This window comes from Notolepis coatsorum (genome assembly GCF_963971535.1).
Source record: "Notolepis coatsorum genome assembly, chromosome: 2".
NCBI lineage: Eukaryota > Metazoa > Chordata > Actinopteri > Aulopiformes > Paralepididae > Notolepis > Notolepis coatsorum.
In genome coordinates, this window is record NC_140166.1 from 58,110,007 (window position 1) to 58,132,788 (window position 22,782).

The 22,782-nt window shown below is 47.3% G+C and overlaps 1 protein-coding gene across 1 annotated transcript in view; it reads right to left on the minus strand.

Moving 5' to 3' along the window:
- Window positions 1–22,782, minus strand: part of ankdd1a (ankyrin repeat and death domain containing 1A) — an 88,928-nt gene that overhangs the window by 14,677 nt on the left and 51,469 nt on the right. The window lies entirely within an intron of this gene.

Below are 22,782 nucleotides of genomic sequence, written 5' to 3' on the forward strand. Positions count from 1 at the left end.
ACCATATTGAATACTGAACGTTAATATCAGACCATATGGAATACTGAATGTTAATATCAGACCATATTGAATACTGAACGTTAATATCAGACCATATTGAATACTGAATGTTAATATCAGACCATATTGAATACTGAATGTTAATATCAGACCATATTGAATACTGAACGTTAATATCAGACCATATTGAATACTGAATGTTAATATCAGACCATTATTGAATACTGAATGTTAATTCAGGTTGACAGTTGACATCATTTGACAGTTGACAGGGGGCTGGAAAGTTGATTTAATAAAAGAAAAAATACTAATTTAATCAGATTAATCACTTTATTCAAATTGAGGATTTAGTTTGAGGATAAAAAAAAAATTATAAAAAAAAACACGAGAATAATAATTTTATTAAAAAACGAAGGTTCGAACGTCCGTTCGAAGAACCCTGATGAAGTTTGAATCCCAAAAACAGGCTTCGGGGACAGCCTTACCAAACATTATTTATATTATTCAAATAGACTCAAACATGTTCCGTTGTGATGTCACAGTATGATGTCATAATAGAACATTCTAGAACATTTGTGATGTCACAGTATGATGTCATAATAGAACATTCTAGAACATTTGTGATGTCACAGTATGATGTCATAATAGTAAATTCTAGAACATTTGTGATGGCACAGTATCATGTCATAATCAAACATTCTAGAACATTTGTGTTAGATCTCATTGTGCATCTTGAGACAGTACTGAACAGATAGACTAAACAACATAGATTGAAGCCTGCATTTCTCAACCAAGGTGCTGTGGTGGATTTTTGACGTCTCCAGGGATGGTTAAATGAAATACAGAGACAAGAGATTGGCCTTAAATCAGAGTGCAAACCACCAGGTTCTCCACGGACATCCAGCAGCCTAAAACAGTGTCACACTGCGAATTAGGCATTCTGAAATAATCAAACAGGAGCAGAAAGAGACTCACGTTAATTGAATACAATACAGGTTTATTGGAAAAGAAAATAATACAGTACGCCCATACGGACGGACTTTCAGTCTGTCAGAGTGCATATTCACAGGTCTGTCAGAGTGAAAGTGACAAAAAGCAAAAGTGTCATGTGTTTTAACACAGTGGAATAGAGACGCCTCCTTCGATGCATTCTTGGGAGGCTCCAAAAAGGGCTTCTAGCCGGCGCTGACCTTGACAAACTTATCAGGCCAGATGAATGGGTGCCCTGTCTTTAAACAGAAATCATGACTTCACAAAGAGAGAAGGGGGAGGAGGAGGTGGAGGGGGGAGGAGGAGGAGGAGGAGGGGGTGGAGGAGGAGGAGGAGGTGGAGGATGAGGGGGTGGAGGAGGAGGAGGAGGAGGAGGAGGAGGAGGAGGAGGAGGAGGAGGAGGAGGAGGATGTGAAATTACCCTTCACATTCCCCACTTTGTGCCATTTTTGGCACATCCTGGTAATTTCAACCATCAATATCACTAAACCACAGTCTCAAGACACCATGCAGAACATCAAATCAATCAACATCAATACATCACAATTTCATACCTGGCAGAAAGTAGCACGGTAATTGCAAAATGTTGTAGTCTTAGGTAGAATAATTTTTTTTTTTAAAACATAATAAGGTAGAACAATAACTCTTGAGAAAGAAAGAAGAGGGGGAAAAAAGTTCAGGTGCAAATTGAAAAGGGGAGGAGTCCCAGGCCGGGGACAGATTGGTCGCTGGCGCCTTATAAAGCGATTCTCAGTGACCCGAAGCGCCGACAGCAGTTAATAGGAAACAAAGAACAAATAAAATAAAATGGCAGTCTTAATATAAGTAGTATTTTCAAACTCTGAATATGTACCCATATCTAAATCAGAAATTTGACTTTTTAATATGCACACTGGCTTCCCTTGTTGTCGTCCTCAGTAGCAGTCAGGTGTCTTCCCACTCCTTCACACACAGAACGATATATATCTGTTGCAAGGAGGCTGGATGCCGTTGAGTACAGTAGCAGTCAGGTGTCTTCCCACTCCTTCACACACAGAACGATATATATCTGTTGCAAGGAGGCTGGATGCCGTTGAGTACAGTAGCAGTCAGGTGTCTTCCCACTCCTTCACACACAGAACGATATATATCTGTTGCAAGGAGGCTGGATGCCGTTGAGTAGAGTAGCAGTCATCTCCCCATAGTTGAATACAGCAGCATACCAGGTGCAAAAGGGCTTGTATTGCCGACTGGGGTGCGTGGTAGGGGTTCCTGTGGATCCCAGCAGCGGTGCGTTCTTATCTTCGTGGCAGGGCGGGGCTATTGCACAGGGAGCTTAGCTGGAGTTCCTGTCCCAGTTGCCCTCCCAGGGCCTCCACTGATCCCTGGGCCCCGCTTCCGTAGCACCGGCCCTGCTGTGGTGTTGCCATATCATGCGAGATGTTGAGCAGGCGGTTCCTGTTGGACTTGGGACTGAACCTGATTAGGTTGTCGTCGTCCTCCGCGGGTTCATATGGGTATGGTGGCTGGTGTGCCGGTGGAGATGGGGCCCCTAGGTGGTGTGGTTGCCCAGGGACAGCGTGGCCCTGCAGTGGGAAGTACGGCCCTGGTGCATATTCGTTATCTTCTTTCTCCTGCGCTGAGAGAAACACACCATCCTCCCCCTCACAGTGCCTTGCCTACCGTTTTGCTGTGGAAAGGTGAGTGTCCACAGCGGCTAGCTAGCTGTTCTACTTGAATACTGAATGTTAATATTGAATCAGACAATATTGAATACTGAATGTTAATATCAGACCATATTCAAGCCCAGATTAAGAATTCAGAGGCCTCTGAGCCAGACTCTTGTGGAGGCCCCCACACACACACGTACACGCACAGTGGCGTTTATTTATTTATTTTTATCCTCTCTTTCTCAGATTTCTCAGTTTTCTCCCCGTCCCAATTTAGTCGTTGTGCCAATTCTCCCCCCTCCCCTACCTGGTTGTTGTGCGCATGTTCTCCCTACTGGTCGGTACAAGGGAACCCTGAAGTCATCCGCACGCTTCCTCCGACACGTGCGGCGACAGCCAGTGACTCTTTTTTCACCTGGCAGCGAGGACTCTCATTGGTGAGGTGTAACGCGTGGGGAGGTCACGCTGCCTTCATCAAGTCCTGCCTCCGCTGAGCAAGACTGTGGTACGTTTTCAGGGGCTAGCGTTACACAATAAATGAGTTATAATAATACCTTGAGTGTGGATTCACTCGCCCAAACCCTGTAGCCGTGCATCGCAGTCAGGAAAGGGGCTAACTAGGTCGATAGTCCAGCAACGTTATGTCCTATTCATCAATCTTACAATATTCGCTAACAGATGGAATACAGCCTTCCATCTAAAAACATAAATGAAAACTTACCACAGTCCATAAACTTCAATCGGTTCAATCGACTTCATTATTGCTTATCTCTGCAAACACGACTTCATTATTGCTTATCTCTGCTCTGTTTACGTTGGGTGGACGAGCAGTGAGTTTTAATATTGAGCACGGCATAAGAAGTAGGTAATATGCTCTTGCGCGTGACGCGACTTTGGGCTTCATTATTCAGCCACAGGCAAGGAGTCTTTAGATCACAGGCTGGTCATGCATAATCTCGCCCACCAGACTCTTCTACCGAATTGACTAGGTCATGCAAATCAATCAATAGATTACACTTTCTGTAGGCCTAACACTCACCTACTCATGCTGTTGTGACACAACATGACATGTTAGGGTTGTCGCCCTTCCGTGATCATGTTTGAACCAACCATCTGTTTTAGATTAGGCTGTAAAAATCTGTTCTATAGGCTATATTTAGTCTAGTTTATTAGACATAAAGCAAACAAACACAACAACCGCATTGGCCATGGGAGTCTTATGCATGGCTATACTCCTATGTCATCCTTTAGGAGTAACGCGATTGGGCGCTGAGAGAAACGTCAGTGGCCAATCAAGTGGCCGCGCAAACCGAACACGGAAGTGCAACCCCCCTTAGGGAAAGTATTCACGCGACCGGATCACCGTTTCACTCCGCCCTCCAGTCAAGACGTTCGTTCAACTCATTCATGTGAGATTGTTTACATTATTATTAGTTATTGTGTATTTACTTTATATATCCTTATATATATATATATATATATATATATATATATATATATATATATATATATATATATATATATATATATATATATATATATATATATATATATATATATATATATATATATATATCTTTATATATATATATATGCGTTATGTTAGTGACAACATGCATGTATGTAAAACTTTGTCAGCTTATTTCTCTGTATTGTCTGTTTCAGGGTGTCGTCATCCTTGTCAATTAAATACTAAAACTGACACTGAGGAGTGTGTTTCTTCATCTTTAAAGCAACTCCTCTGCTGGACAACTACAACCAGAGAGTAGCTCCAGCTCCCACCAAACACAACTACAACCAGGAAGTAGCTCCACCTCCCACCAAACACAACTACAACCAGGAAGTAGCTCCACCTCCCACCAAACACACGGCCAGAGTTCACTCTTCCTGAGAAAACAAAACTTAAAAAGAGTGCCGTTGTTAAAATGGCGCAGCAGCAAGGAGTTGATCTGGACCGGGAGCAGTTCTGCTGTCCCATCTGTCTGGATGTAGTGACGGAACCGGTAACTATTCCCTGTGGACACAGCTACTGCATGGGCTGTATTACAGACTGCTGGGATCAAGAGGATCAGAAGGGGATCCACACATCATGTCCCCAGTGCAGGGAGACTTTTACTCCGAGGCCTGTTGTGAAGAAAAGCAACATGCTGGCAGAAGTGATAGAACAACTGATGAAGACAGGACTCCGAGATGCTCCTCCTGATCACTGTTGTGCTGGACCTGCAACAGTGAATGCAGTTGACGTTTTACTGCCACCACCGCTCTGGACAGCTGACTTCTTACACTATTACTCTCAGATCACACTGGACCCAAACACAACACACAGAGCACTGTCTTTGTCTGAGGGGAACAGAAAAGCAACACGGATGCAGCCACTGGTGATGCTGCAGCAAGAGCAGTCATATTATCGTGATCACCCAGAAAGATTTATTAAAGATTATCAGGTTCTGGGTACAGAAGGTCTGACTGGACGCTGTTACTGGGAGGTGGAGTGGAGTGGAGGGGTTCATGTAGCAGCCGCCTACAAAGACATTAGTAGAACAGGCCTGTGGAACTGTGGATTTGGATGGAATTCCAAATCCTGGGCTTTATCTTGCAGACCAAGTGATTACCTCTTCGGCCACAATAACAAGTACATAAGAGTACCGGGCCCCCGATACAATTCCTCCAGAATAGGAGTGTACCTGGATCACGGAGCGGGTACTCTGTCCTTCTACAGCGTCTCTGACACCATGACCCTCCTGCACAGAGTCCACACCACGTTCACTCAGCCTCTCTATCCTGGACTTAGGTTATATACCTCTGGGTCGGCTGCTGAGTTCTGTTCGCGGACGAATCTGCATATGGCTCGCTGATAACAAACTATCATTACACATGGGCAAAACAGAGTCCATTCTCTTCGGTTCAAATAACAAACTCAGCAAGACCGACGGCTTCTCAGTTACAGTGGGTGACAATATTGTCACAAGGAAAGACGAAATTACCTACCTGGGTTCCATCCTAGAGGCAAATCTTTCCTGTGACAAAATGGCATCCAATGTAATAAAAAAAGTCAACCAACGAACTAGATTCTTGTACCGGATCTCCTCTCTGGTAAACAAGAATACCCTGAAGACTCTGGCAGGAGCACTCATTCAAGGGTACTACGACTATGCGTGCACCTCATGGTACCAAAGCACCTCAAAGGCGCTTAAAACAAAATTACAAACATCACAAAACAAACTGGTCAGACTACTACTTGACCTTACCCCCAGAACCCACCTCACCCCTGCCCACTTTGACAACCTAGGATGGCTTAGAGTAGACGACAGAGTACAGCAACTTGCAATGGGCCTGGTCTACAAGATACACTACACCACTAAGGTACCCATGTACATGTCAAAATACTTCCCAAAGGTCAGTGAATACCACAACCACTACACCAGAGGAAGCTCAACAAATCATGTTAAACCCAGATTCGGCTCAAACAAGGGACTAAACACGTTTTGCAATTATGCCACATCAATGTGGAACGCCCTACCCAAAGCTGTAAAGGAATGTGAATCCCTACCCACATTCAAAACCGCTCTTAAAGAGCACCTACGGGAGGCTGCAATTCGAAACTGGCCACCGTAAATGCCCAAAACCCCCACCACCTCCTAATAGACAGTCTCCTCCCCACCGCATGTATATATTCCCTCCCCGCCGTATGTATATTTCTCTCCCACCAACCCACCCCCTCCTAATGTACAGTCCCCTCCCAATCATATGTATATACTCTGTCAGGATCTAGGGGTAACAGTACTGTAACTGAGGGGTACAATTCCCTGACTGTATGGTTAGATATGATACTTACTACCACTACCTCTTGTACTTTAGACTCTGGCCACCCAGTACTAGGTATAAATAATTATGATAAACACTCCCACCTGATGAAACGGATCCAACACAAATGTACCAAGTCGAAAGTCTGCGTTTATTAATAATACATAGCAAAAGGTATGTACAACGATCACTTAATTACATTTATGATTTGAAATAGTATGCACTTTTATGGCAAATGAGTATTCGTAGGTAGATCAATATCGAATGTCCAATCTCTGATTGCGCAGGAAGCAAATATACAACCTGGAATATTTAGGGAACAATAGCAATGATACTTGAATGATTATATAGCTGGATACACTAGGGGAAGGTTCCGACTGCTTGTAGGACAGCTGGAGGGGGGGGGTAGAGTCTGGCTGTATCCCGTCTGGCCGAGGGTATCCTGGGAGAGCCCACAGTCGTGCGACCCGGTGCCCAGCGATCCTCGATCCACAGATGAAAGCAGTTGGACTCTCTGTGGCCGGCGTCCTCCGGTCCACGATGGAGAGACGTGAGGCGACCTCGTCGTGTAGAGCGTCTTCTCACCTGTCGTCCTCTCCGGGGGGGGGTATTTCCAACACACCGCAGTGTTGGCCTTTATCCATAGAATAATCAAAGTACCCAAAGCATAATCCAAGCCGGGGAAGGCTAGCCGTCGTCGGTAGAATAATCCAATATACAGGTCCACTCGCTCTTTGGCCTGGAGCTCCTCGGGTGCAGCTTCACGTGGGGTCAACCACCCTGGTTAAGCGTCCAGCTGATGCCCGAAACGATGGGGGTGCTGATTACTATAGAACTCTTACCGCACGAGGCACTACATATGAATAGACTATTATTAGCTTAATAGAATACGTCCAACTCGACGATATAGTGCCAAATATGACTATTCAAATATTAATATACACGATGTCTCAATGCCGATACTGGGCCGAATTGGCCTTACTGCCCACACGTGGTTCGCGGGGAGGCTTTTGCGTCTGTCACTCTGTTGGAGGGTAAGGAACTGGACTAAAAGAAAGCTCTACTTTAATAGCGCAGTATATATACGCACTATGAACAAATAGTACCATTAGTGGTGCGGTAGACATATTCCTACGCGGAACTAGGACTTGTCCATACATGTTGAGCGGTACGATTGAACCTGGTCTGAGGGGTATGGCGACCTGGCACCAAGGTCTCGTCCAATGGTAGAATGGAGACTATTATGGGATGTTCAGTAGACTAGAAGGGATATTCAATGCATATTGTACAAGGAATATACAAGGGATATCAGGGGATATACAAATACAATTAAATATATATAAATAAATATATATATTCGGTTTAATCTGATCCTTCAGAACAGCCGCCCCCTAATTGGTCCCAACCCAATTAGTTAAGCAGAGACAGATTAACCGCACTGTCTACCACTCAAGGGTTCGCTGTAAGGGTCAGTCAACTCACAAAGTCATAGGGTCATGGTCATCATCGATTGTGTCTGGGAGTCGGGGCAGTTCTATGAGCCTTGCCACAGGACGGGTGTAAATGCGCCCCTGGACGAGTACTTCAGCTGCTCGGACCTTGCCATCGGCACCGGTGATCACTTTGCTTACGCGGCCAGCCGGCCACATAGCTCTGGGTAGTGACTGGTCAATAATCATGACGACTGTTCCTTCCGTCAAATTGTCTCTCTCTTTTACCCACTTCTGGCGGGTCTGTAGAGACGGTAGGTAGTGCAGTAGGAAACTGCTCCAAAACTTGTCGGCTAATACTTGGCTGTACCTCCACATTCGTCGGCCGTTCGCTTCTTCAGGCCGGTACATTGTCTGGGGTAACGCGGGATCTAGCCGCCCCATCAGGAGGGTGTTGGGGGTGACTGGGTCGACATCTGCTACATCACTGGAGACGTAACCGAGGGGCTTTGAGTTCAATACTCCCTCAATCTCCGTGAGGACTGTCATTAGGACTTCTTCCGCCACAGTCTGGGCCCCAAGTACTGCGTACAGGGCTGTCTTTATAGAACGTACTTCTCGTTCCCAAGTTCCACCGAAGTGGGGTGCGTTTGGGGGGTTGAATTGGAAGTCAATCTGGGCTGGAGCGAGGTGGGTCTTAAGTTCTGGGCCCATAGCTTGGAAGCTCTCCCTCAGCTCTCTTTCTCCGCCTTTGAAGTTTGTCCCGTGATCGGACAATAATGTAGACGGTTTTCCTTTCCGTGATGTGAATCTTCGGAAGGCCATAAGGAATGAGTCTGTGCTCATGGTCGGAAGGAGCTCGATATGTATCGCTCTGGTGGTCATGCATTTGAATACAATACCCCACCGCTTCTCGGTGCCTCTTCCTTTCTTTATGTGCAGCGGGCCAAAACAGTCCATGCCTGTTGAGTGGAATGGCTTGTCGCCGAGTCGGAGGCGACATGGAGGTAGGTCAGCCATCCGTGGTATGCTGGGCTGCGCGCGCCACTTTCGGCAGTCTAGACAGGTTCGCTGGAAGCGTCGCACCGCCTCTCTTCCTTGAAGTATCCAGTAACGACGTCTGATTTCCGCGAAGACTCTCTCTGCTCCTGGTGGTGTACGGTAGTGTACATCCTAACGGGTCATATTGTCGGGCGAGTGTTCTGTACACACTCCGTCTGGTGGTCGGTATTGCCGTCGACCTTCCCTGCTCCGTGGTCAGGGGTTTGTGTCTATAGTGGAGCGAATCTGTTTTGAAGCGCCACACTAGTCCTAGTGTCATCTCTTGGGCTTCTCCTGGGATTGTGGCCATCCAGGTCTCGCTGCTCGCTGCCTTGTCCGCGGAGGAGAGGCTGCGCAGTACGTGCGGATCGCTGCTGGCCCACTGCCTGAGATCAAAGCCGCCTTTGATCAGAGAGGCGCGGAGTTTATGTAGGAGAGCCTCGGCTTCTTCCTGGGTCGAAACGCTTTGTAGACAGTTATCTACGTAGAAGCTGTTCTTCACACTGTGTCGGACCTCTTCGTCCGCTGCTGGGTCCTCTGCGACATGTCTCTGTAGTGCAAATGTAGCACAGCATGGGCTGCATGTAGTTCCGAAAGGGAGGACTTCCCATTGGTAGATGGCTGGGTGCTCATCTCCTGGCCTCTCTCTCCATAGGAACCGCAACAGGGGCTTGTCCTCCTCTACTAATCTCACCTGCAGGAACATCCCTTTGATATCCCCGCTGATAGCCACCTTGTCCTGGCGGAAGCGGAGTAGTACGCCTAGTAGGGAGGGGCCGAGTGTAGGACCGGGCAATAGCTCTTTATTCAGATTTTGGGATCCGATCTGGTAGCTGCAGTTAAACACGATGCAGTCTTTGCCGTTGTGATGAACCTTGTGGTGGGGCACGTACCACGATTCAGTCGTCTGGTCGGCCTCTTTAATGTCAATCTTTGTGACGTGTCCCGCTGTGATGAGCTTCTCAATCTCAGCGCGGTATACACTTTCTTGGGCGGGGTCCTTGGCTAAGCACCGCTCTGTGTTTAGTAGGTACCGCTCTGTGGCGTCTTTCTTTGCGTGAAAGGTAGGCATCCCTTCCCGCCGCAGGAGTGGCGTGGCGTATCTCAACACGCCGCTGACTGGGACTCTCTTTGTTCCCGTCTCGAGGAGGTTAATGGCGTAGATGTCGTCTTTAGAGCGAATGTCTTTCTTTTCGTTCTTAAAGGGCATTTGTTCTAGGGTCCATAGCCTCTCTACATGCTGCAGGAGTGCGGTGTCTCCCTCTGTGACTCGGGAGTGGAGACAGCTAGTGGCTGTGGTTCGGTTGAGAGATTTGGCGAGTGGGCCTTGGAGAGTCCATCCTAGGCGGGTCTCGACTGCTGCAGGACAGCCTCTGGGTCCGGTATGAACCCGGTCTATCGGGACAATGAGGTCTGCATGGTCGGAGCCTATCAACAGTGTCGGGGTAGCACCGTCTATGAGTGGGATCGGTAGCTTGCGTAGATGTACATATTTCTCCATCAGCTTGGCTACGGGGTATGTGTACCGCGACAGTCCTATTTCTTGGCTGGTGAAAGCGTCTGTAATCCTGTACCGTCGCTCGGGCTGGCCGCTTGCTGTGATAGAGAATGAGACATTCTCGCCCTTTATCGTTTTCAAATCTCTTCTTATTGTCCGAATTGTCATTTGGTTTTCGCTCCCCCGCAGCCCTAGCTGGGCCGCAGCGGACGCGAGCAGAAGGGTCTTCTCTGACCCGTCATCAAGGACGGCGTAAGTGTCCATGACTTTATTCTGGTAGCTCAATGTCACACGGACTACCTTTAAGAGCACTCTGGCTCCGCTGCTGCTGGCGGGGTCGATGTACATGACGCTTGCTTTGCTGCTTGATGGTGCGGGTGGAGGCCGCCGTCTGTTACTGTCGTGGAGTATGTCCAGATGGGCTCCATCGCACCGACTGCACTTTTTCTTTAAGCGGCATTCGGCTGCCATGTGTGATCGCGCACAGCGAAAACAGCGTCTGTTGGACTTTATCCATTGACTCGCTTCCTCCGCATTCATCTTGGGGAATGAGTCACATTGTGACAGCCAGTGTTCTTTCTCACAGTAGGGGCACACTATCTTCCACTTCTCCTTTCTTGAGGGGGTACTGTGGCTCCTACTGCTTGGCACTGACTCCGATTGGTGCATGACAGTCACCGATCTTCTTCCATCATTTAGTCTCCTGGTTCCTTCTCTGGAGCCAGGGGTGCTCCGTCCGAATGTATCTAGCCGTAAGCTGCTGACTTCTCTCGCCAGGAAGTCGGCTAGATCGAGGAGGTTCGGTTCGGGGCCATTAGGGTCTCGGTGGTCTCTCTGCCGCCTAAAGCGCTCCTGTCGGGCGGGCGGTAGCTTCTCCAAGATCCTCTCTACATTTGAGTTGGCGTATAGTTCATGCCTACCCTTTTCCCTCTGCGCTCCCAGCATCCCTACTAGGGACTGCACTCTGATGGACAGGTCGTCCAGTGCTCGATTGTCTGTTGCTGGGGGTAGGCGGTCGATGTGCCTGATCTCCTGGATCACGTAATCCCATATACGTCCATATCTCTGGTCCAACGCTACCAGCGCTGCGGTGTATGGGGTCGTGGAAGTGGCGTAGGCGAGCGCTATGTTGTGCGCGCGAGGTACCTTTAAATGCTTCAGTAGTATCGCGTATTTATGGCGTTCATCAATGACATCCACCAACATTGTCTCCAGACACATGCGGAGCTCCGTATACTGGGCCCGGTTCTCCTGGGTGAAGTCTGGTACCATAGGTGTGCCAATGTATGACGCGGATTGTTGATACATCGGCGAGCGTTGGGGGAGAGGCCTCCTAGGCGAGTCTCCTCCTGCTCCTTGGCGTGGGCTGGTACCGGCTGTGTACCATGGCCCGCTGGTCCAGGTGCTGTTCCTCGGTGCGGGTCGTGCGTCGTCCTCACCCGTGAATAGCGTCGGGGGTCTGTAGCGCAGCTCCGCGGGGGTATAGCCTGGGCTGTACTGGACCTCCTGGTCCGGTAGAGTACTGTGCTGTCGTCGGGCGTGGTTCTCCTCCTCTTCCTCTTCGTCTTCCATTAGGTCATCCAGGGCTTGTAGTCTCTGATTTAGCCTCTCCGCAGTGTATGCTGCTCCTTCCCGGTGGCTGGGTCTCGCTTGGACCGGTTGGGGAAGGGGGTCTGCGGGGGGTATAAACCTCGTCTGTTGGTCAAGTTCAGGGTCGCTTACTCGGCTAGGGGATGCCGCCCTGGAGTGATGTCTAGACGAGTTCCTGGAGCCTCTGGTGGAGGGAGGGGGTGTTGTCCTTCTGATCAGCTGTTCTATTAGTTGCGCTTGTGCTCTGTCGCGCTCGGCTTCGCGCTTGGTGAGATCCGATTCTCTCTGGGCACCGGTGGCGGCGCGCTGGGCGTCGGCCCGGTCTCTTGCCATATTCTCTTCCATCTGAATGCGTCTTATTTCCAGGCGTATGTGCTCTTCTTCGCTCCGTTGCTGTATCTGCAATCGATCGCGTTCACCCTGGAGTCTATCGCGTTCAGTAGAGGCTTTCAGGCTGACGAGGAATGCCTGCTGTAGTGTCCTCTCTGCCTCGCTGGGAGAAGACGGTTGTATAGGGGAGCCGTCCCTTGGGGTACTCCGTGCGGAGTCTTGGAGCTCTATCTCCACGGTGCTCTCCTCATCTTCTTCCGTGCCGAGTTCTCTCTCGGTAGTGTTGTCTTCCTCCCGGGACTCGTCGGGGACTACTTCTTCGGTATTGGCGGGGTGTAAAGTCATGTCTGGTTCCCCCTGGTCCCCACCGTGAGCTGGGTCAGTTACGTTAGAACCCATAGGGGCCTCTATGGTCGGGGTAGCCTGGTCGTTAGGGTTAGACATAATTTTACTTTCTAGTTTTACCGCGTTTACTGTTGGTAGAAGACTAGGTTGTTGACTGACAGCGTAAGCCTCTAGGTACTGAGGGAGCTGTCGTTTGCGCCGCAGGCGTTGTTGGTTAGGAGGATCGTTTCGTGGAGTGTTCATCATAGGCCATTTTAATATTAATAACACTATATTAATATTACACTGATTACCATCCGGCTCGAAGGACCAATTGTAACTGAGGGGTACAATTCCCTGACTGTATGGTTAGATATGATACTTACTACCACTACCTCTTGTACTTTAGACTCTGGCCACCCAGTACTAGGTATAAATAATTATGATAAACACTCCCACCTGATGAAACGGATCCAACACAAATGTACCAAGTCGAAAGTCTGCGTTTATTAATAATACATAGCAAAAGGTATGTACAACGATCACTTAATTACATTTATGATTTGAAATAGTATGCACTTTTATGGCAAATGAGTATTCGTAGGTAGATCAATATCGAATGTCCAATCTCTGATTGCGCAGGAAGCAAATATACAACCTGGAATATTTAGGGAACAATAGCAATGATACTTGAATGATTATATAGCTGGATACACTAGGGGAAGGTTCCGACTGCTTGTAGGACAGCTGGAGGGGGGGGGTAGAGTCTGGCTGTATCCCGTCTGGCCGAGGGTATCCTGGGAGAGCCCACAGTCGTGCGACCCGGTGCCCAGCGATCCTCGATCCACAGATGAAAGCAGTTGGACTCTCTGTGGCCGGCGTCCTCCGGTCCACGATGGAGAGACGTGAGGCGACCTCGTCGTGTAGAGCGTCTTCTCACCTGTCGTCCTCTCCGGGGGGGGTATTTCCAACACACCGCAGTGTTGGCCTTTATCCATAGAATAATCAAAGTACCCAAAGCATAATCCAAGCCGGGGAAGGCTAGCCGTCGTCGGTAGAATAATCCAATATACAGGTCCACTCGCTCTTTGGCCTGGAGCTCCTCGGGTGCAGCTTCACGTGGGGTCAACCACCCTGGATAAGCGTCCAGCTGATGCCCGAAACGATGGGGGTGCTGATTACTATAGAACTCTTACCGCACGAGGCACTACATATGAATAGACTATTATTAGCTTAATAGAATACGTCCAACTTGACGATATAGTGCCAAATATGACTATTCAAATATTAATATACACAATGTCTCAATGCCGATACTGGGCCGAATTGGCCTTACTGCCCACACGTGGTTCGCGGGGAGGCTTTTGCGTCTGTCACTCTGTTGGAGGGTAAGGAACTGGACTAAAAGAAAGCTCTACTTTAATAGCGCAGTATATATACGCACTATGAACAAATAGTACCATTAGTGGTGCGGTAGACATATTCCTACGCGGAACTAGGACTTGTCCATACATGTTGAGCGGTACGATTGAACCTGGTCTGAGGGGTATGGCGACCTGGCACCAAGGTCTCGTCCAATGGTAGAATGGAGACTATTATGGGATGTTCAGTAGACTAGAAGGGATATTCAATGCATATTGTACAAGGAATATACAAGGGATATCAGGGGATATACAAATACAATTAAATATATATATATAAATAAATATATATATTCGGTTTAATCTGATCCTTCAGAACAAGTACTGTATATTTGAATACCGTTTATGTCACAAATGTATCGGTACTAAATACCTGTATGTCCCTATGCCATAAATGTCATGTATGTTGTGTATGTCATAAATGTCTATATGAATTGAAAATGGGGGACCCTGATGGAAACAAGACAAACGTATTTCTCAGGTCTGCATCCCCTTAACAATTGTGTGTATTGAGCCGTACTGTATTGTACCCATTCTGCAATCTGTTAAATAAAGTGTTCATTCATTCATTCATTCATTCATTCATTCACGCAGGGGCGGAGCTTCCTACAGGCCATATAGGCGGTTGCCTACAAACCGTATAGGGGGTTGTGAGGTGATGAAACGAGAGGTGGTGGTTCAAAAGGTGAGACAGGAAGGTAGGATCTCATCTGCAGAGGCAGAGAGAGAGAGAGGGAGAGAGAGAGAGGGAGAGAGACAGAGACAGAGAGAGAGACAGAGAGAGACAGAGACAGAGCGAGACAGAGACAGAAAGACAGAGAGAGAGACAGAGAGACAGAGACAGAGAGACAGAGAGAGAGAGCGAGAGAGCAAGAGAGAGAGCGAGAGAGAGAGCAAGAGAGAGAGCACGAGAGAGAGCGAGAGAGAGAGATCCATGGCGGGAACAGAATAGATTGCATTAAAAACTCACCCTAATGCAGAATCAGGTCCAAGCTAGCTAGGTTAGCTAACGCTAGTTAGCTGTCCCTGCCTTTAGCTAAGCTACTAGCCGACATGGCTAGCCCAACTGAACCACACGTTTGCACTTGATAACGTAGCTAAAGCTAACTAGCTAGCTAGGTTAGCTAACACTAGTTAGCTGTCCCTGCCTTTAGCTAAGCTACTAGCCGACATAGCTAGCCTGACTGAACGTTCTAACACGCAACAACTTTCATCTTCAGTCCATCTGCCGAACGTCCTCTTCGTCTTGGCATAATCTAATCACTATACTTCGTATTGATAAGCTTACGGCACGCAGCGTTATTTCTTCTGCTCCGATGCTCCACATTTGGTTTTCAAAAGTAGGATGCTCTTGGCCAAGACATCCACTCGCTCCCGTGGATAGCGCCGAATAGACCCCGTACCTGTACCCCCTCCCCTCGTGGATAATACCGGTCTTCTTCACATCTCTCTACCGACTACCAGACCGACGCCAACCAGCTCCCCCTAGTGTTAGTCCTCCCACGATGCTTTGCACAAAAGTAAACGGGTCATTGAATGAAACCAATAGTATATCTGCAGAGCCGCAGAGCCCGGAACACTATTCTACAAACGTGTCTAATGTGAAATATATAAGCATGTAAGCAAAACTAGATTTTAGGTCTGTGATGGAAAGTGATTGTTAACATTCTATTTATTTGTATTTTTATTAAAACAAATAAAATAATAATAAAAAAAAAATTTTACTTTTTTTTCTTCTTTTTTTGCGAGGTCCCCCTTCTCGCGAGGCCCTGTGCGACCGCACTGCTCGCACGCCCCTAGCGGAGGCCCTGACTACTATTACTACTACTACTACTACTACTACTACTACTGCTACTACTACTACTAACAGGTCCACTGACGACGCGGTCTCCCAGGTACTGCACAGCACCCTCTCCCACCTTGACCGTCAGAAGGGGGGCTATGTGAGACTGTTGTTCATTGACTACAGCTCAGCGTTCAACACCATAGTCCCCACCAGACTGGTGGACAAGCTGATCGAGCTGGGTCTGAGCTCCGCCCTGAGCGCCTGGGTACTGGACTTTCTGAGTGAAAGACCCCAGGCGGTCAGGGTGGGGGGTCAGACCTCCAACACCATCACCCTGAGCATCGGGTCCCCCCAGGGCTGTGTTCTAAGCCCCCTGCTGTACTCACTCTACACACACGATTGTGTGGCCAAGTTCAGTTCCAACATAGTGAAGTTCGCAGACGACACGAGAAGGCCTACCGGGAGGAGGTTGAGGTACTGGAACGCTGGTGCCAGGACAACAGCCTGCTCCTGAACATTGGTAAAACCAAGGAGCTGATCGTGGATTATAGTAGAGGACAGCAGGAGACACACACACCACTGAGGATAAACGGGGCTACCGTGGACAGGGTGAGCAGCTTTAAGTACCTGGGGGTCCACATCTCAGAGGATCTGACATGGTCAACACACATAGACACAGTAGTAAAGAAGGCGAAACAGCGCCTCTACCACCTGAGACAGTTAAGGAAGTTCAGAGTATCGGGGAAGATACTCCAGTCCTTCTACTCAGGAGCTGTAGAGAGCATCTTGACCGGAAACATCACTGCCTGGTATGGAAACAGCACGGCACAGGACAAGAAGGCCCTACAGAGTGGTGCGCTCAGCCGAGCGTACCACGGGTATTGCGCTACCTCCCCTGCAGGTTCTATACAACAAGAGGTGCAAATCCAGAGCCTGCAGGATAATGAAAGACCCCCACCACCCCAATAACAGCCTGTTCCAACTGCTGAGGTCAGGCAGACGCCTGCGAACCCCAGCTACTAGGGCAGAGAGGCTTAGGCTCAGCTTCTTCCCCCAGGCCATCAGAGCCTTGAACAATGAACATTGAGTGCCACAGAACACTGAACTATCCACACACAAGCACACAGCACACACACGACACGCACGCTGTGCACGCTCACACACTAGCAGCCACTTTAACACTTTAACATGAGCGGGCACACACTCATGCCGCACACGCGCACACTTATGGCCAAAAGGAAAGGCCACTTTAAATTAGTATAACAACAGGAACAGTGTATTGCACTACTAAAGCTACCTAGCATGTCCTATATGCTCTGTAAATAACTATGTACAGATACCGAGATGTCACACCATGTTACCTGTTACCTGTTTATTGCACAATGTTTTTTTTTTATTGGATTCTATATATGTTGTACCACTGTAATGCACATCGTTGCGAGCAAGACCACCCGCATTTCATTGTATACTTGTATGCCGTGACAAATAAAACTCTTGACTTGACTTGACTTGACTACTACTACTGTACTACTACTGCTACTACTACTATTGCAGCATTGTCCAATTGTCCGAAACGGGGTAGGGAGAAGCACTAGGCCTGTCGGGCCCTACCCCTGAAGACTTACGTTTCATTTTTTTTTTTTTACATATATGTAGATACATAGTACACACATATAGTACACATTACAGTACACATTACAGTATAGTATACCTGCAGTATATAATAGTAGAGAAATGTACTTTTTTTTTCTTCTTTTTTTGCGAGGTCCCCCTTCTCGCGAGGCCCTGTGCGACCGCACTGCTCGCACGCCCCTAGCGGAGGCCCTGACTACTATTACTACTACTACTACTACTACTACTACTGCTACTACTACTACTAACAGGTCCACTGACGACGCGGTCTCCCAGGTACTGCACAGCACCCTCTCCCACCTTGACCGTCAGAAGGGGGGCTATGTGAGACTGTTGTTCATTGACTACAGCTCAGCGTTCAACACCATAGTCCCCACCAGACTGGTGGACAAGCTGATCGAGCTGGGTCTGAGCTCCGCCCTGAGCGCCTGGGTACTGGACTTTCTGAGTGAAAGACCCCAGGCGGTCAGGGTGGGGGGTCAGACCTCCAACACCATCACCCTGAGCATCGGGTCCCCCCAGGGCTGTGTTCTAAGCCCCCTGCTGTACTCACTCTACACACACGATTGTGTGGCCAAGTTCAGTTCCAACATAGTGAAGTTCGCAGACGACACGAGAAGGCCTATCGGGAGGAGGTTGAGGTACTGGAACGCTGGTGCCAGGACAACAGCCTGCTCCTGAACATTGGTAAAACCAAGGAGCTGATCGTGGATTATAGTAGAGGACAGCAGGAGACACACGCACCACTGAGGATAAACGGGGCTACCGTGGACAGGGTGAGCAGCTTTAAGTACCTGGGGGTCCACATCTCAGAGGATCTGACATGGTCAACACACATAGACACAGTAGTAAAGAAGGCGAAACAGCGCCTCTACCACCTGAGACAGTTAAGGAAGTTCAGAGTATCGGGGAAGATACTCCAGTCCTTCTACTCAGGAGCTGTAGAGAGCATCTTGACCGGAAACATCACTGCCTGGTATGGAAACAGCACGGCACAGGACAAGAAGGCCCTACAGAGTGGTGCGCTCAGCCGAGCGTACCACGGGTATTGCGCTACCTCCCCTGCAGGTTCTATACAACAAGAGGTGCAAATCCAGAGCCTGCAGGATAATGAAAGACCCCCACCACCCCAATAACAACTGCTGAGGTCAGGCAGACGCCTGCGAACCCCAGCTACTAGGACAGAGAGGCTTAGGCTCAGCTTCTTCCCCCAGGCCATCAGAGCCTTGAACAATGAACATTGAGTGCCACAGAACACTGAACTATCCACACACAAGCACACAGCACACACACGACACGCACGCTGTGCACGCTCACACACTAGCAGCCACTTTAACACTTTAACATGAGCGGGCACACACTCATGCCGCACACGCGCACACTTATGGCCAAAAGGAAAGGCCACTTTAAATTAGTATAACAACAGGAACAGTGTATTGCACTACTAAAGCTACCTAGCATGTCCTATATGCTCTGTAAATAACTATGTACAGATACCGAGATGTCACACCATGTTACCTGTTACCTGTTTATTGCACAATGTTTTTTTTTTATTGGATTCTATATATGTTGTACCACTGTAATGCACATCGTTGCGGGCAAGACCACCCGCATTTCATTGTATACTTGTATGCCGTGACAAATAAAACTCTTGACTTGACTACTACTACTGTACTACTACTGCTACTACTACTATTGCAGCATTGTCCAATTGTCCGAAACGGGGTAGGGAGAAGCACTAGGCCTGTCGGGCCCTACCCCTGAAGACTTACGTTTCATTTTTTTTTTACATATATGTAGATACATAGTACACACATATAGTACACATTACAGTACACATTACAGTATAGTATACCTGCAGTATATAATAGTATATATAATAGTATATAGTACATAATGTGTATACAGCACATATATAATGTGATGTGAGATATATAGTACATGATATATACAATATAATATAGTACCATAATATAATAGTATATACTGCAAATACAGTTCAATATAATATACAAATGAATTATAATATGATTATATAATGTGATATGATATAGCGCACAATACAGTATCATACGTATTAAAATAATTAAAAAAAATTATAATAATTTAATATGCAATTAAAGCTCTTCTTTCCTTCTGTACCTATCAAAACTAGATTTTTTTAGTCTAGATTTGAATTGATTTATGTTTTCACAATATTTTAGTTTAGTAATATATTGAATACTGAATGTTAATATCAGACCATATTGAATACTGAACGTTAATATGTAAGGGATAATGTATAGCTACGAGGTCATTGTCGCAAAATAATTGACCGACACAGAGTTTAAAATACCGAGCCGCCTCTGCGAGGTGTTTTAAACGTCAGTGAAGGTCAATTATTTTGCGACAATGATCGAGTATAGCTATACATTATCCCGCTTATTACATGGCTAACTTACTAACAATATACCTAATAAATTTTACATCGACTCGCAACACTGGTTCTGGCTCCGCTCGTCGCTCCGCCCCCCAGCAGCTTCCCCGGCAGCCAGCAGTGTCTGATTGCACTGATGTCAGTGGGCTTGATTGCGAACAGCTGCGCACAGCGGTCATTATTGTTCCACAGAGGTCCGTTATCGGGTAATATTGGACCTCTGACCAATCACAAGCAAGCATTTTGGCGAATGTGAAAACGCCATGTAATAACAGACCATATTGAATACTGAATGTTAATATCAGACCATATGTAAACTGTGGTGTTCCACAAGGAAGCATACTAGGTCCGCTACTGTTCCTAATTTATGCAAATGACATGTCGTCAGCTTGTGACTGCAACTTGTTCCTGTTTGCGGACGACTCAGCCCTGCTGGTCTCTGACAAGAACAAGTTACAGGTTGAAAAAACCCTCAGCTCAGAACTAGGCAAAATCTGCATATGGCTCGCTGATAACAAACTATCATTACACATGGGCAAAACAGAGTCCATTCTCTTCGGTTCAAATAACAAACTCAGCAAGACCGACGGCTTCTCAGTTACAGTGGGTGACAATATTGTCACAAGGAAAGAAGATATTACCTACCTGGGTTCCATCCTAGAGGCAAATCTTTCCTGTGACAAAATGGCATCCAATGTAATAAAAAAAGTCAACCAACGAACTCGTTTCTTGTACCGGATCTCCTCACTGGTAAACAAGAATACCCTGAAGACTCTAGCAGGAGCACTCATTCAAGGGTACTACGACTATGCTTGCACCTCATGGTACCAAAGCACCTCAAAGGCGCTAAAAACAAAATTACAAACATCTCAAAACAAACTGGTCAGACTACTGCTTGACCTTACTCCTAGAACCCACCTCACCCCTGCCCACTTTGACAACCTAGGATGGCTTAGAGTAGACGACAGAGTACAGCAACTTGCAATGGGCCTGGTCTACAAGATACACTACACGACCAAGGTACCCATGTACATGACAAAATACTTCCCAAAGGTCAGTGAATACCACGATCACAACACCAGAGGGAGCTCCACAAATCATGTTAAACCCAGATTCGGCTCAAACAAGGGACTAAACACGTTTCGCAATTATGCCACATCAATGTGGAACGCCCTACCCAAAGCTGTAAAGGAATGTGAATCACTACCCACTTTCAAAAACACTCTCAAAAAACACCTAAGGGAGACTGCAACTCGAAACTGGCCCCTGTAAATGTCCGAACACAACCCCCTCCAATGTACAGTAAATTACCAAGTATGGTCTTGTCAATAATCCAATGTACAGTGTTGTTTGTACAGTTGTACAGTGTCCCCCACCCACCCCTCCTACCCAACCCCCCCCCCCCCCCACTCCTACCCAACCCCCCCCCCCCCCCCCCCACTCCTACCCAACCCCCCCCCCACCCACCCACCTCCAATGTACAGTCCCCACCCACCCCTCCTACCCAACCCCCCCCCCCCCCACTCCTACCCAACCCCCCCCCCCCCCCCCCCACCCAACCACCTCCAATGTACAGTCCCCCCCCACCCCCACCTACCCAATCCAATGTACAGTTTCTACGCCTAATGTATATACTCTTTTCTTTCTGGACTCTTTTTGTATCACAAACAGTACTGTAATTGCAAATCTGGTATGTCATAAATGTATAGATGTAGCAGTACTGTCTATCTGTATGTCATGTATGTCATATTATATGTTACGATGAATTGAAAATGGGGGACCCTGATGTAAACAAGACGAAAGTCTTTCTCTGGTCTGCATCCCCTTAACAATTGTATGTATTGAGCTGTACTGTACTGTACCCATTCTGCAATCTGTTAATAAAGTTTTCATTCATTCATTCATTCATGTGAGGGTTCGCCTGTCCCTGGACCCTTTTTCCCTGTCTCCTCTCCTCAACAGCCCCCACCCTTGCGAGGACTTTTCTCATCTACTCTTCACCAGCCCCCACCTTTGGACATTCTTGTACTCTTGGCGTTTGTATTGTCTCCCGTGTGTTTTAGCGTTGTTTTGTCTTTAGTCTCGTTCCCTTTGTAATTGTTTTATTTGTCCCTTGTATGGTGTTCTCTCTGTAATTGTAATTTTGATTCTAGTCTAGTTTATTCCCCAGTGTGTGTTTGGCCTTTTGTTTTCCTTACCCCTGTGTGTTAGTTCAGCTTTCCCCATCAGGTGTGTCTCGTTCCCAATTACCCTCTTGTGTCAATCAGTGTGTGTATCAGGGTTTCCGTTAGAAAAAATTGTTGCCGGTCTCCGTGACCTGCAAGATTTCAATCTACCGGACAAATGAGATTAATTCCGGTCATAGTTTATTGAGCTTTAAAACAATTGAATAAAGAATGTCATCCTCAAGGCATGTAGATTTATAATATTATTACTTAAAACTATAGGCTACTTTTGCGTACTCATTAATATATTCCAAATAAAATAAGTCCCTCGATACTCCGTGCTGCTGCTGACTTGAAATAAAATAGACTGCGTATGTGGGCAGTCGGTCCGACACTAAACAGCAGTCTGTTATAATCACATTTTTATGAGCTAACGAATTCCGTTATATTGGACATTTGTATTAATTATATCAAGCGAAGAACTGAGAAAGCAGAGAGACGGCAACATTATCGTGGTTTGCGTGACGACTCTCTCCACCTCGCAACGACTTGGTGCTGGTCATAATGTCCGGTGAAAACAACTCCCTCCAAGCACAACTTGACCACCCGAACCGTACCAAAACAGGCCAAAATTAAATAGCCCATGCGACGAACGATTCATTACATTCGTTTCATCGTTGCTCCACCAAGCAGCCGGTCCAACAAT